The 16,547-nt window shown below is 43.6% G+C and overlaps 2 long non-coding RNA genes across 2 annotated transcripts in view; one reads left to right on the top strand and one right to left on the bottom strand.

Annotated features, from left to right (window-relative positions):
* Nucleotides 1-13,439, top strand: part of LOC138753697 (uncharacterized) — a 34,150-nt gene extending 20,711 nt beyond the window's left edge. The window contains exon 2 of the long non-coding RNA XR_011351374.1: nt 13,086-13,439. This is a non-coding gene — a long non-coding RNA (uncharacterized lncRNA). The remainder of the gene's footprint in view (nt 1-13,085) is intronic.
* Nucleotides 11,172-16,547, bottom strand: part of LOC138753703 (uncharacterized) — a 46,386-nt gene continuing 41,010 nt past the window's right edge. Inside the window, exon 3 of the long non-coding RNA XR_011351375.1 lies at nt 11,172-11,306. This is a non-coding gene — a long non-coding RNA (uncharacterized lncRNA). The remainder of the gene's footprint in view (nt 11,307-16,547) is intronic.

The following is a 16,547-nucleotide window of genomic DNA, read 5'->3' as shown; positions in this document are numbered from 1 at the left end:
GGAGATTTTTCTGCAGTTCCATCAGCCCCGATCTTGATTGGCAGCCTCACCTTGTCAAAGACCTTCTCAACATCAAAGTAGATAACAAACACTAACTCTCCTTTTACTGTCCTTATTAGCCTCTTTTAAATTGCAGCACTTGGGTAGCCCTCCTGGAACCCAAATGAGGTTACTGGGGCAAAGGTGCTGGAAGCACCTTTTAAATTGCAGGGGGATCGACCCATTAAATCGCCAACCTGGCACTTTAATGGGGATCCCACCCAACAGTGATGTGTCATGTAATCACCGGAAGTACTGCTGGATGTTCAAATGTTGGCTGCCCGGTGACGCACGCACTCAAGCGCTGGCGTCACTGGAATAAGTGGGTTGGACATCTTCTTTTGAAATCATCTGTGGACACGAACTAGGTAGGTTTAACTGGGTTCCCTGACTATCTCTGAGGTAGATCAGGGACCCGGTTGGATTCCGACAGGGTTGACCAAGTCAGACCCTTTCTAACTGCTGCGTAACTGGAGCACTAACCGGGCAATTTGCCCAGTTAACCCCATTTTACATGGCTGTTTGAAAGGGCCTACTGCTACCTGTCGGACAATGCTCATGTTTGTACGCGTGCGTGAGTCTAAGCTCTGCCTCCTGCAGTGAGTGCCGCGTCACTCACGGGAGGTTTACTTTATTAAAAAACTCTCCCTTCTGTGTTATTTTCTATCGAGACTATTTTTTAGATCTGATTTTATTTATTCTTTTGTAACTAGCAGACTTTTCAAATATTTGGGACCAGCAGACGGCTTCTGTAAAGCTTTGTTTGATCTTAATGAAGTTTTTCCTTCCCTCCTCCAACCAAACCCCAACTGGTGAATTTCCAGCACACATTCGACGAATAAATGCAGAATATGGGAGGGCATCATGCCCAAAGGCTAATAAATAGAATAATTTAACTTTATTCTATTCAGCGAAGGGTGCGGGCCATGGGGTAGAGGGGCAAGGTCAAGGAGGGCCAAACTAAAGCTCAGCCTAGAGCCCAGGTGGTAGTTAATCCACCACTGCTGCTTGCCACACAATAACGCAAGTAGAAAGCTTTTCATGCACCACCACGAGATCTGGAGATAGAGATGGACAGTAATAATAACTCCTTTAATCCTCAGGGACAAAGCAGAGATAGGCACAGTAACACCTACCTTTCCCAAACACTCAGGAACTGCTCTACCTCTTGAAAATAATATTTAAAGGCCATTTAACCCATTGGGTGCCACCAGCAATATTTGCCCTTACTTTTGAGCCTCACATTTTTAAACTCTGGTTTTCAAAGCTCTCCTTCATGTCTGATGGGTGCCAACTGGCATAATGGCTTCTGCACAATCCTTCTCTAAAGTCTTTCTGTTTTCATTCAAACAAATTGAAAACAAAGCCATCCAAATAACTCCTTCTGAAGCACAGAGCCTAACTTAGATTTCACTCTGCGAAGCGTCTAAGGAATAAAGGTGCCACAAAAGGTGCTGATTTTATCTTGGAATGTAATAAGAGCCATCAAAAGGATTCTCATTCCACCAGCGCCTACTGCACTGGCCAGATGGTCTATATTCATGCTGCTCACAGTTCATGTGTACGAGTAAAAATTGCGTGGAAATAGAGTAACTATGAAAAGATGAGGGCAATAAAAGTTATGCATTACCAAAGGCACTTTGAACCCAATGCAAATAAACGAGATGGAGAATTTACCTAGACCATCCAACCTGTCAGGTCACCAAGAGCATTTTGATCAAAATTTAAAAGTGATGCAACTCATGTTTTTAAAAAAACTTAGTTATTTAAGCCAGACCAGCATCAAATCATATATTTTGTTGAAAATAACAAGAGGGTCTTCTGGCAAAAAAGCAGTGAATGGTTGTTAATGTCAATCAGGGGCCAATTTTAGTTCACTCATAATTGCCACAATGTAGCATAAATGTACTTCTGTTTGAGTCAAATTATTGCAGGGAGGAATTGAACACAAAGGCTGTATCCCATTTGGAGTCATTGAGTCATACAGCATGGAAACAAGCCCTGTAGCCCACCTTGTCCATACAGGCCATCAGGTACCCTACTGTACTAATTATGTTTCACAGAACTTGGTCTTCTAAATCATAGCATTTCAGGTGCTCATGTAAATTTTTCTTGAACATTCCAAGGCCACCTGCTTCAACCATCCTCTCATTCCAGATACAGGTTCGGCATCAGAACTACTCTAATCGGGGTGGGGGCATTAGGCTAACTGACATTTGAAAACTTGCTCAGTGGCCAGGGCGGAGGGGTGGTGCCTTCCTACCATGAACCTCCTCTGAGTGCTGCCGTCATTACACTTCCCCCTCCCTCCAAAGTAAAAGACAAATGTACTGCTTGTGTTTGTGGAGACTAGTGACACTAAAGACACTAGTGCTGCGGGTGGGGGGTGGGGGGGGGGGGTGGAGGTGTCACAATACCTCGTTTGGGGAGGAAGGTAATGCTCACGAATGCCCCCCTCCCCCTTGGTGCCGACCCTGTCCAGATAGCAAACACTCTGATTGAAAAATATATTCCTCAAATCTCCTCCAAATCTCCTAAGTCTTACTTTTATTGACCAAAAGTAGACTTTATTTATAAAGGTTAGACTGTTTAAAGTCTCTTTCCACCCTTCGTTTCATATCCATACATTTTCATCACTCTACATTGTGACAGTCTATTTACACAGTGGCACCTTATCACCTGCATGACAGGGCTTCCCCTCTGTCTCAGCCCGTAATGCCCAGTAATGGAAGAAGTCTGTAGTGAAATGTATTTGCATAGATGTAACCTACCTGAACATTCCCTAACCCCTTCCTTGGCTCCTTCCCGGATTTCCCAATGAAGGCTGGCATGCCCGGATTTTCCCCCTCTTGCTCCTGTACCTGGAACCTGGCCAGGTCATGTATCAGTAATGCTCAGTGTTTTGGTAATTAAAGCCGTCTAATTACTCCATCATGTCGATGTGATTATTGTGTGCACCACAAAAACTAGAGTGTCTTCCTTCCCCACAGTGCCCTTGCGTTAGCTGCACCAAGCCTCAGCGCGTCCCTCAGCATGTACTCCTGCAGCCCGGAATGTGCCAGTTGGCAGCATTCCCGCACTGACATCTCCATGTGCTGAAAGGTTTCAGACAGACTAAAATGCATTTTTCACCCAATTAATGGTCTTCAAGCAGTTCTTGGTGTCGTTCTCTGAGTGCATCATGAGTACACATGTAGATCAGAGGGTTCTCTGACATGCTACTGCTGGGGATGAACTGTGACAAGGATCCTTGCATCCTTCTTCACACACTTTTTGCAAATCTGCATTCTCTAAAGTGACTGTCTCCTCTCCACTGCAGTCACATCTCGGGGACAACTTGTGCTCCGGCTGTACAGGAGCTCCTCTGTCTGCCACAGGACAAGTCCTGGTGCTTGTTTCTGAGCAATGGCAATTCTGCCAGATGACTTGGACAGTCATCGAAACGTGCTATTCATTAGCCCGTTGTTCACAGAATGCCTGCAATTCACTTTAGACAGCAGCTGTTCCGGGAAATTTACAAGGGGTCCAGGAGGTAAAATAGTGGAATGGAAATGGCGCCCTCATTCCCGTTTCGACCTTTATACACAGGAGAAAATGGGAGTAACTTGCTGGAACACAGCAGCTGTTCAAAAAAACATAATTAATGAGTTATCAGAGACAGCATTGGAAAACAAGAAAAACAGCTTAACTAACCCTCTCATAACTCCAGCTCTCCTTGTGAATCTTTTCTCCATGCACTCCAGCTTAATTACCCACTTCCTACACTATGCCAACTACAGTTTCACAAAATATATCAGTTGCAGTCTAACCATTGTATTATAACATGTCATCTCAATGTCCTATCCATTAAAGGCAAGGGATTCTTTGGTTGCCATTTTCAGGGAACTATGTGTTCTACGACACTCCCAGGGCCCTGTCATTTACCGTTGAAATCCTGCACTGGTTTAACAACATAAAACTTACCTTTCATGGAGCAGTTCTAAAAGGCTGCACCTTGTAGCGCCCTCCGGAGTCGATGGAGGCGGGATGACTTGTGCGATAGTGCCACCCATCATAAATATGCGGCAGAGCAATGGCCGTCTTCCCTACCCATAATCCTCCTTGCAGTTGGAACTGCTTTGAGTTTCCCAGAACAGTTCCAGTTGTGCGGAGGATTATGGGTATTGCTCTGCCATGTTTTGAGCTGCAGACAGTGGCCCTGAACGCCGAAGTGGCCCGGTGAGTCTGTCATAGCCCGCGTGGGCTGCTCCTGACGGCCCCCGCCGCCCCCTACTGCCTGATGGCCCCTGATGGCTCCTGCCGGCCCCCGCTACCCTGACGGCTCCTGCCTGCCTGCCCTGCCCTGATGGCTCCTGCCGGCTGCCCCTGCCCTTACTGCTCCTGGTGGCCCTGATGGCTCCTGCCAAAGGTCCCTGGCCTAAGGGGGCAATGGAGGGAGAGGGGTGAGTTGGGAGATGGGTTACAGGCTGACGGTGTCATCAGCCTGCCCCTAACCAGCCGCTTGCAGGGGCTGTACATTTACATGAGTCAGCGGAATGCAGTGCTCCGCCGATTATCCTTCCCCGAAAGGGATTGCAGTCTACGCTTTGGAGCATTCAAGAAGGTAAGTCTCCCGACGTAAAGGCAGAGAACCTCTGCCTTTATAGTTGGGTTTTCTCTTTGCATGCAATTCTGAAGAAGGGCTCAGGCTTCCCTTTACTTCATATAGATGTTGCATGACCTATTTAATTTATCCAGCAATCTTGTGTAAAGGTTAAAACCTTATGTTTATGATTCTTAGTTAACTTTGTGCCTGTCTCTTTAAGAGGTCTATTGTTTGTAGTGTTACCATAGTGAGACTATGCTGCAATATGTCATAATATCTGCCGAGGCTAACAACTTGCCTCTCCTTCAACAAGATGTGAAAGAAGTGTGAGCATGAGAAATTTGTCTTTGGATTTGTTTATCTCTTTAAAATTTTTGTATCTCTTTAAGATTTTGTATCTTCATATACTTTTGAAAAAATGTCTATATATCTTTGTATGTTTGTACAGTAAATAATTTGTTATTCATCATTATGAAAGTCTTATTGTGAAGCTATGCAAAATGTTTATCCGTGCTATCAACTAATAACAATGACCTAAACTAACAGCCACAGAGTTTAATTTGTTGGATTAAAGAGATCAAAATTTGGGATATCGCAGCTCACGCTTTGGAAGATAATACTCTGAAATTAGGATTTATTAGAACAAAGAAAGTTTTGTCTATACTTGCATATTGCGCTACAATCACAGCGACTGCAGATTTTCCTGTTTAACAACTTTTAAAATAGAGGATTGCAGAGAATAAAAAAAATATTTGCAATGATCAGGGGAGTGGGCATTAAAAAGAAAAAAATTAACCTAAAACATGAAAAGAGGCAATAATAGTATCCCACAATATGGCAAATGCACAGCTGGATTCCCCAGAAGCCCTGCATTCCCTTGAATGGCTTTGTGGGTAGCATTTTGCACCCAGGGACCTTGTTTTTCAGATGCTGGCGGGAATGCTTGAGAACTTCTAAAGCGGGAAGAGTCTTGAAGGAGATAGCTTGCCAGGCAGATGTGTATTTTGAGAGTTGGCCTGATTCAGCAATACCAGTGGACGGAGAATTCCATAGTTTAGAAGCACAGCTGAAAATGGAACCCTTGGTATTGCTGAGCTGGAGAAAGGAGAAAGGAAAGAAATAGAAAAGTTACAGCTTACATCAGAAAGGCCGCTGTAGGTGATAAATAATAAATAGTAACGAGAAGTTCAAATTACATTGCAGGCTTGCTCTTTTTATGTGGGCAATGGTATATTATTTTTTCATGCTGCTGTTCTCTTTACTTGAGAGGCGTATTCACATAACAGATGCAGACCAACATTATTTCCTAAACTATTTCAGGATGGTAAATGGTAATCCAGACGAAGCATTCCTCCCTCCTTCAGAATAATCAGAATTTTGTAACTTTATGGTGTAGGCTTAATAGCTGAAAAGAAATTGACTGAAGAATAAGTTTTGAATAAATTTATTTACTTATTTTCCCCTGATGTCCTTGGGTGTCATTCACTTTCCAAGTCAAGGAGATCTGCTTTCAGGGACTGCCAATATTATGCACGAAGCAATAACTAGTTGGCTTGTGAAGACACTCAGATATGATTGGAGTTTCAATTCGCCTCTTTAGCTCGGGCTGGAGAGAAAGGCAGCTTCTATATGATTTTGTCCAAAGTGGTAATTAAATTCCATTTTCTGACTTTCTCCACATTATCAGTTCTGGGCTGCCAATCATGGGGAAGCAATGACAAATTGCATGTATGACGCTATTTAGTGAGATCAGGTGTGAGCGTGTGCTTGCCTACAAGGTCACTTTTGTTCAAAGTCCCTTGTAGCACAAAATGAGTCTCCACCCCTCCTCGCATCCCATAGGGACAGCTCTCTCTTCACATCCCATAAGGACAGCTCCCTCCATGACTCCCTCATCCACTCCTCCCGCCTCACCAATCACCCCCTTAGCACTTGCCCCTGTGACCACAGGAGATGCTCCACTTGCACCCACACCTCCTCCATCACCATCATTCGGGGCCTCAAACAGTCCTTCCAAGTGAAGCAACATTTCACGTGAATTTCCAGGTGGTCATCTCCTGCATCCGATGCTCCCGTTGTGGTCTCCTCTACATCGGAGAGACTGCTTCATTGAGCACCTGCCATGGACTGGAATATCTATGCTATTATCTCTCAGTGACCACCCATTTCAATTCCCCTCTGCATTCCCTTGCAGACATGTCCATACATGGTCTCATGCACTGCCAGAGTGAGACCAACTGCAAACTGGAGGAATAATATACTCCATCTGAGCACCCTCCAAATGGACTTCTCCATTAGGCATCTTTCCCAATCAATTGTCAAATTTACTCTTTTCTGTTCTCTTATCATATCCATATAACCATATAACCATATAACCACTTACAGCACAGAACAGTCCAGTTCGGCCCTACTAGTCCATGCCGTAGCAAATCCCCACCCTCCTAGTCCCACTGACCAGCACCTGGTCCATACCCCTCTAGTCCCCTCCTATCCATGTAACGGTCCAGTCTTTACTTAAATGTAACCAATGATCATGCCTCGACCACGTCTGCCGGAAGCTCATTCCACATCCCCACCACCCTCTGCATAAAGAAATTTCCCCTCATGTTCCCCTTATAATTTTCCCCCTTCAATCTTAAACCATGTCCTTTAGTTTGAATCTCCCCCTTTCTTAATTGAAAAAGCCTATCCACATTTACTCTGTCTGTCCCTTTTAAAATCTTAAACACCTCTATCAAGTCCCCTCTCAATCTTCTACGCTCCAGAGAAAAAAGCCTCAGTCTGCACAACCTTTCCCTGTAACTCAGACCCTGAAATCCTGTCAACATTCTCGTGAACCTTCTCTGCACTCTCTCTATTTTGTTTATATCTTTCCTATAATTTGGTGACCAAAACTTTACACAGTACTCCAAATTTGGCCTCACCAATTCCCTGTACAATTTCATCATAACCTCCCTACTCTTGAATTCAATACTCCGATTTATGAAGGCCAACATTCCAAATGCCTTCTTCACCACACCATCTACCTGAGTATCAGCCTTGAGGGTACTATTTACCATAACTCCTAAATCCCTTTGTTGCTCGGCACTCCTCAATTGTCTACCATTCAATGTATATGACCTATTTAAATTTGCCTTTCTAAAATGCAGCACCTCACATTTATCTGTATTAAATTCCATCAGCCATTTCTCAGCCCACACCTCCAGCCTTCCTAAATCACCTTTTAATCTAAGGTAATCTACCTCACTGTCCACAACACCACCAATCTTTGTGTCATCCGCAAACTTGCTTATCCAATTCTCCACCCCTACATCCAGATCGTTAATATATATAACAAATAATAGTAGACCCAGGACCGAGCCCTGAGGAACTCCACTAGTCACTGGCCTCCAATTGGACAAACAATTTTCTACCACTACTCTCTGACACCTTCCATCCAACCACTGCTGAATCCATTTCACTACCTCCTTATTTATACCTAATGCCTCCACCTTTTTTCCTAACCTCCTGTGGGGAACTTTGTCAAAAGCTTTACTAAAGTCCAAATAGACAACATCCACAGCTTTCCCTTCATCAACCTTTTTTGTAACCCCCTCGAAGAACTCAATCAGGTTTGTCAAGCATGATCTACCCCTGACAAAACCATGCTGATTACTCCCTATCAATCCCTGTACCTCCAAAAATTTGTAAATAGCATCCCTCAGGACACTTTCCATCAGCTTGCCCACCACAGACGTCAGACTTACAGGCCTATAATTCCCAGGTTTGCATTTGGCCCTTTCTTAAACAGAGGAACCACATGCGCCACCCTCCAATCGTTTGGCACCACCCCCGTGGCCAGTGACATCCTAAATATCTCTGTTAATGGCCTCACTAACTGTCCACTAGCCTCCCTGAGTGTCCTAGGGAATATTTTGTCCGGACCGGGAGATTTATCCACATTTATCTTTTTTAACACAGCCATCACTACCTCCTCGGTTATCCTTATATGCTTCATGACCTCCTCACTACTTTTCTTTACTTCAACTGGTTCAACATTTTTTTCCCTAGTGAATACCGAGGCAAAGAAATCATTCAAAATTTCCCCCATTTCCTCAGACTTCTCGCTCAGCCTACCCTCGCTATCTACAAAGGGTCCAATTTTATCTCTCACTAATCTTTTACTTTTAATGTACTTATAGAAACCTTTTGGATTTATTTCTACTCTGTCAGCCAAAGCCTCTTCATGCCTTTTTTTTGGCCTTTCTAATTTCTTTCTTAAGATTCCTTCTACACTCCTTGAAGTCCTCCTTCAACTTCTCAGCTCCCTGCTCTTTATACCTCTTGTACACCTCCCTTTTTCTCCTAACCAAATTTCCAATATTCCTCGAAAACCAAGCCTCCCTATGACTTCCAGCCTTTCCTTTCATCCAGACTGGGACATAACTACTCTGTACCCTCAAAATTTCTTTTTTGAATATCCTCCATTTTTCATTAACATCCTTACCTGAAAATATCCTGTCCCACTCAATACTCCCCAAATCCCTTCTTATTCCTACGAAATTTGCTCTTTTCCAATCTAGATCCTCAACTTTAGGCCTCTCCTTGCTCTTCCTTAAAACTACCCCAAAACTAACAGAATTATGGTCACTAGACCCAATTGGTTTTCCAACGTTAATGTCCACTACCTGATCTAGCTCGTTCCCTAACTGGAGATCCAGTATTACACTATCCTTAGTCAGTTTCTTCCACTAACTGATTTAGAAAACAATCCTGAACACATTTAATGAACTCCAGCCCATCCAGCCCTCTAACCGTATGGGTATCCCAATCAATGTGTGGGAAGTTAAAATATCCCATGATCACTACCTTATGTTTTTCACACATATACGTTATCTCCCTACAAATTTGTTCCTCTAATTCCCTTGGCCCATTTGGTGGTCTGTAATACACCCTTATTAGCACCCTCTTGCCTCCTCCACCCCTCAATTCCACCCAAACAGCCTCACTGGTCGATCCCTCCATACCATCCTGCCACCTCACGGCAGTAATGTCCTCCCTAACAAGCAGAGCAACTCCTCCTCCTTTTTTACCCCCTGATCTATCACATCTAAAACAAATGTATCCCGAACATTAAGTTGCCAGTCCTGCCCCTCCTGTAGCCAGGTCTCACTAATTGCCACAATATCGTGACCCCAAGTATCTATCCATGCTCTCAGCTCATCTATCTTGTTCACTATGCTCCTTGCATTAAAATATATGCATCTCAGAGAATGACCCTCACATATATTCTCTTTTTTACCTTCTACCCTAATCTCCATCCTACCTTTGTTATCTTTTTTATTCCTAGCTTGGTGGCCATACTCCCTGGACACTGCTCTAACCCTCTGTTCCCCACCCCCCTGCCAAACTAGATTAAACCTACCCTCACAGCTCTAGCAAATCTACTTGCCAGCACAATGGTCCCCCTCCAGTTCAAGTGGAGTCCGTCCCTCTTGTACAGGTCCGACCTTCCCCAGAAGAGATCCCAATGATCCTGAAATCTTATCCCTTGCCCCCTGCACCATCTCTTTAGCCACGAATTCATCCTCCACATCCTCCTATTTCTACCCTCACTAGCTTGTGGCACGGGCAGCAATCCAGAGATTACTACCTTGGAGGTCCTGTTTTTTAACTTCCTACCTAATTCTACATAATCCTGTTTCAGGACCTCATCCCCACTTCTAACTAAGTCATTGGTCCCCACATGGACCACGACTTCTGGCTGTTCTCCTTCCCCTTGCAGAATGCTATGTACTCGATCAGAGATATCCCTGACCCTGGCACCAGGGAGGCAACAGACCAACCTGGATCCCCGATCTCATCCCACAAACCTTCTATCTGTCCCTCTGACTATTGAGTCCCCAACTACAAGAATCCTATTCTTTTCCTTCTTTCCCTTCTGAACCTCAGGGGCAGCCCCCGTGCCAGATACCTGACCCCCACCACTCGTCCCTGATAGGCTGTTCCTCCCAGCAGTATCCAAAGCCGAATACATGTTGCTGAGGGGCACTTCCCCAGGGGTACTCTGCACTGGCGCTCTCCCTCCTTTCCTCACAGTCACCCAATTCCCGGAGTCCTGCCTTCTAGGGGTGACTGTCTCCCTGTAACTCCTCTCTATCACTGCCTCTGCTTCCCTTATGATCCTCAGTTCATCCAATTGCAGCTCAAGCTCCCTAACACGGTCACTCATTATATGCAATTGGACCTTTTGTCTGTTCATCTGTATTCTTCCTCCTCCCATTTTTTCCCTTTTCCCCAACCTTTAACACAGATGCCTGTCTTTTTAAAATTCATATCTTGATGAAGGGCTTAAGGTTGAAATGTCAATTTTATTATCTTTACCTCCTATTGATGATGTGAGACAGGCTGAGATCCTCCAGCATTTCTGTGTTTTTACTACAATCACAGCATCTGCCGACTTTCATGTTCACTCATTTAAAAACAAAGTAGTCTGTCTTTGTGCCCTAACTTGCTCTAGTTGCAGATTCACTGGGTTCTTTTGGTAAGAAATTCAATCACACTCAAAGACATTCAGAATTGATTTAATACTTCACGTTGATGAATCTCTTCAGAACTGCTGAAACATTGACTCCATTTCATTTTCCATAGTTTTCCTTGATCATCTTAGTGTCGCAGATGACGCAACAGTCATTGGCCTCTTCTGCAATAACAAAGAGTTGCACTTCAGAGGAGAGGCGGAAAATTTTGTGAAATGGCACGAGAGCAACAACCTGAGTCTCAACACGGACAAGATAAAGGAGATGATCGTGGACTTCAGGAGGACCAGGAATGACCACCCTCCACTGCACACCAACAACTCCATAGAAGAGAGAGTGGAGAGAACTAAGTTCCTTGGAATTCACTTAACTAGTGACCTATCGTGGACACTCAACTTGTCAGGAAGGCACAACAGCAGCTGCACTTCCTGAGAAGTCTGGAGTGGGCAAGCCTACCAGCCACCATTATGTCAACCTTCTACAGGAGCTCTCTTGGGAGCGTCCTGGCCGGCTGCAGTGCATGGTGACCACTTCATTACTCAATTGTTTTCAACTAGATTACAGTTGAAAACAAAAGAATTTCCACATCAATTAATATCTATGCCCTGACTTTAACATAGACATTCATTAGTGTAAAAGTCCATCTGTATTAGATTTCAAATTTATTGTCAGCGAATACGTGACATCACATACAACCCTGAGATTCCTTTTTCATGCGGGTGCAGCAGAATTACCACTAAATTAGTAGAGCAAAAAATAAACTGTACACAGCATAAACATGTAAACAAATAAAAGAAATGTAAACAGATGACAAATATAAACAAATGATTGTGCAATTCATAGAGAATAAAAGAAAATCAATAAAATGCACAAGAGTCCTTACATGAGTCTCTGATTGAGTTAGTCATTAAGGAGTCTAATGGTGGAGGGGTAGCAGCTGTGGCTGAACCTGGTGGTGTGAGTCTTGTGGTATCTATATCTCTTTCCTGATGACAGCAGTGAGGACATTAAGGGTCTTTGATGATTGCTGCTACCCTCCGACAGCAGCGTTCTCTGTGGTGCAGGGATAAGGGGTGAGGGTTTCGCCTGTGTTGTACTGGGCTGTGTCTACCACCTTTTGTATGATGTTCCCATACCAGACCACCACATAGCTAGTCAGCACCCTTTCCACCTCATCTCTATAGAAATTTGCCAGTGAGTCTGGTCTCCTGAGTCTGTGTATTGCCAAACACTGCTTCATCAATGCATAATGGCAGGTCTTTTCAGAAGTGCCTAGAGCCTCACTTCAAATCATTTAATCTTGAGAATCTTTCATTGGTAATTATTGCTTTGTGCCAATCTGTCAGCAAATATCCAGGAAATTTACATAGGGAGTTTTTTGGATGATTTTCCCATTTAATTCATTTACACAAGTGGTCATCTCTGGCAATTGACCTTTTCTAACTGGTCCTGAGCCAGTTCACTTCTTTCACATGACAACTGAGTCATGGAGTTTTAGAGTAATGCATAACAGAAAGAGGGCCTTCAGCCCATCATTCCTATGCTGACAATCAATTAGCTTTTTTAAAAAAAAATTATAATTAAAAAAATAGACATGCAGCATTATTGCAGTATGAGTCCATGCTGCCCAATTTTCACCCAATTAACCTACACCCCCAGTGTGTGGGAGGAAACCAGAGCCCCCGGGGAAAACCCACAAAGACACGGGGAGAACGTACAAACTCCTTATAGACAGCGCAAGATTTTGAACACCTGTCTCAATCACGTAAAGGCATCGCGTTGACCGCCACACCAGTCATGCCGCCCCTAGCTCTACCAATCCCTGGATACCTCTTTCACATTGTGTGTATCGCAGTATCCACCACTTATGTGGGCACCGTCATCCAGATCCCAGTCGCACACTGGGTGAAAAAAGTAATGACAATTTTTTTTTAAATCTTCAGAGTCCCTCCATTTGGAGTGATGAAGGAGGAGAGGTGATGCAAATCCATTCTTCATTGAAATGAAGCAAAGGAGGGCTCTCACACTTGAGCATCAAAAGAAGTGCCTGTTTTTCTGCCTGCGTGAATGCTCATTAACTCAAGCATGCTCCTCCAATCAACTAATTTCAGCACTTTGGAATGGGCATTAGCTTGAGTGAAGGCATCATTTGAAGGTTGATAATGATCCAGTTTGGCCCATGTTCAAATGTTTCTGACAGAGAGTCTTTCACCTAACTTTTACCGTGCTTTGCTCTCCTTCCCATTTCCACGCTCTATTATTCCTTTTAATGTTCATAGTAAATAAGATTGAAAAGATATGCAGAATTTAATAACCAATTTGCATTCATGCACACTTTCTGCAGAAGTCATTGAAACATCATAAAATATTCATCATTGCATTTGGACGAAGTGGGTTACAGGTATATGAGTGCCGTGTTATTTGCAAGCCTCACAATTTTACCAAGTGGTATGTCTCTCCAGAGATGAGGCATAGCATTGACACGGTTCTGTAAAATCACTGAAGCAACGGTCAGTTTGAAATTAGATGGGATGCAGAAACAAGAGTAGGTCGTATGGGCCCTTATCCCTGCTCCACCATCCAATAAAACAGTGGCTGATCATCTGACAGTGCCCTGAATGAACAATGCCTTGATTCCCCAAGCTCATCAACATGGACAAGAAGGACTACATTCATTGACTGAGGATCTGCTGTACCCCTGCTTAGATGATTTCAAAAATTCACTTCCATTTGGATGAAGAAATTTCTTCTCAGCTTAGTACTCAGGTGTCAATCATCCTTATTTAATACAATGAAGCAGAAAAACAGAAATTTTGGCCCATTTGGTTTGCACTGAACTACATTTTTGCCAAGTCACTTTGACCTGCACCCGGAACATAGCCCCACACCCCTCCCGTTCATGTACCTTTGCAATCTTCTCTTAAACGTTTTATATGCCAGCATCCTGTCACGATCCAAAGGCTGAGAATGCCTATGGCCCTGAACTCCACAGGAATTGCAATCAATTCGCACATGTAAGACTGCCCCTGAGCTTATAGAAGTTCATAGAACAAGAGATACATTTCAAGTGTTGGCCCGCTTGAAAGCAGCTTCAAGATTAATAGTATCAGTGAAAGAGGGTTGATCTGTGAGTAACTAAGAACTGTTACAATTAACAAATTGCTGGAGGAACTCGGCTGGTCAAGCGGAATCAGTGGGAGATAAAGAATTGCTGACACTTTGGGTCAAAACCAACATCTGTAGTTTTTTTTGTGTATCCAGAATAAATCTAGGTTGAAAATGCAGGTGAAATTTTGCTCACACTGACAATGATGAAATTTTTGAAGACTGGTAAGGGTGAGTCAAAATCCAACAGGAAATCAGTAGATTAATTTTCCATTGGGCACTTAACGAGTTTACAACTGCACGGAGCCACACTTGGGGAGGAGTTGCACGAAGGAACTTCTGGGTGAGAAAACAGTTCATGAGATCTGCTTCTCATGGATCAAAATGGCTCACTTTATTTGCCAAAGAACCAATCCAGGTAACACTGACAATGCATTTTCTCATTTCCATGACTACTGTATTAGTTGAGGTTCATAGAACACTCTTTCTCACCAGGATGTGAGTTCACTAGAAGAATTTGAAGAGGAGGAAGATATATTTTTGAAAAGTCCGGGTCTTGGAGCATGGTGATCTCGGACAGACGAGCCTCGGCTCTCAATCGGACATGATCACATTGAGTGATGGGGGTAGGGTTCTGGGGCCACATGGCCTACTTTTGCTCCTATCCCTTCATTTTCAACGTTCGTCTTGGTCGCCTTCAACGTTTACTTTGCATTTTGGTACAAACTATATTTGAGGGTTATCGTATTGAAGGCTTCATGGGGAGGAAAAAATATCACCTAATTTAACTTAGCTGTTCTTTTGTTTGCACACTATTGGTTAACTCTTGCCAACTTGGAACATTTCAAAGCTGTCACGCTGCCATCTTAATGATGTGGAACATCGAAAACGAGAACAGCTCCAACAGGACACAGATATTTAAAACTAGCCCATTAATTTGTGAAGAACCTCATTAAGTGTAGAACCAGTAAAAAGAGAAAAATAAATCCAAAGGCATTGGAGGCTCTCAGACTTGTTTTTCCCCCACACAAAAGAAAACCTGCCAACATAGAGACAGCGTACACACTACAGCACGATGCAAGTGTGTTGGATTAAACAAGAAAGTCTGCAGCTACTGGGCTTGAGTGCAATACCCAAACATGCTGGAGGAACTCAGCAGGTCACAGCATCGATCGGACAGAAAGGATAACCAACGTTTCAAGCCTGGGCCCTTCGTCAGGTATAATGCAAGTGTCTGGAAAAAAATGGAGGGGGGGGAAGGGAGGAAGAGAGAAGAGGATAGGTAAGAGGTCATGAGTGCATTCATGAAGGTAGAAGACAAAAAAAAATGTTGAGGTATAGGGGCAGGAGCTACCTCTCTGATAAGGAAAGGGAAGGGTGTGGGGAGCTGGAGGAAAGGAGACAGGGAGAGGGAAAGGCAGAGAGAGACCCAGGGGAGGGCTTAACAGAAACTGAAGAAGTCTTTAGTCCTTCCCGTGCCCCTTCCTCTCCCCTCTACAACCCCCACACCTCCAGCCCATACTACTCCAATTATGATCAGAACACATATATTTAGTATACCAGTAGTTGGAAAAGGTCCATTCCAATTAATGTAGTGGAGTGGAAAAGGGTGAGCACCCAAAGTTTATGGTTCTCCCCCTACCAGTGCCATAAGGAGAAAGGAGTTTGAATCTTCCAAGTAGATTTTGCTTGGAAAGGAATTATGAAACAAGAGCTCAAAATTAGTAATTTCCATTTTATTATCAGGAAGTGCTGTACTTACAAAAATCTCTGGATTTTTTGATTCCTTGCACCATCAAACCTTTTGTCACTTAATCTGTCCCGCTCCACATTATCACTTCACTCCTTTAGTTCTCCCCATCCTCTCCCCCCCCCACCTTTCTCTTAATTTTGCAAACCCGTTTCTCTGTTACAAGTCACGATAAAAAGGCTTTGAACTGAAATATTAATTCTGCTTCTCTTTGCAAAGATGTGACCTGATTTGCTGAGTATTTCCACCATTTTCTGATTTATTTACTTTCTGCCACATACCAGTGAATACAGCATCGGACACTGCTGGAGAATTTGAAGCTGGAGATGGTGATGTACTTTAAATTTTATTATATTCTCATGACATTAAATAAAACCAGCCAATCAGCCCATTGAATCCATGTTGACACATGGAGAAATCGAATCATTCTCATTCACCGATTTATTTCTCCGCTGTCCAATCTCACAAAGGCCACTCTAATTCTCCTGCCACACACAATCCAAGGGGGCAGTTTGCAGTGGCCTTTTAAACTAAAGCAAATCTTGAGAAG

The sequence above is a fragment of the Narcine bancroftii genome, chromosome 1 (genome assembly GCF_036971445.1).
Source record: "Narcine bancroftii isolate sNarBan1 chromosome 1, sNarBan1.hap1, whole genome shotgun sequence".
Taxonomy (NCBI): domain Eukaryota; kingdom Metazoa; phylum Chordata; class Chondrichthyes; order Torpediniformes; family Narcinidae; genus Narcine; species Narcine bancroftii.
The sequence above is the reverse complement of the archived record's forward strand: the minus strand, read 5'-3'. Positions and strand labels throughout refer to the sequence as shown.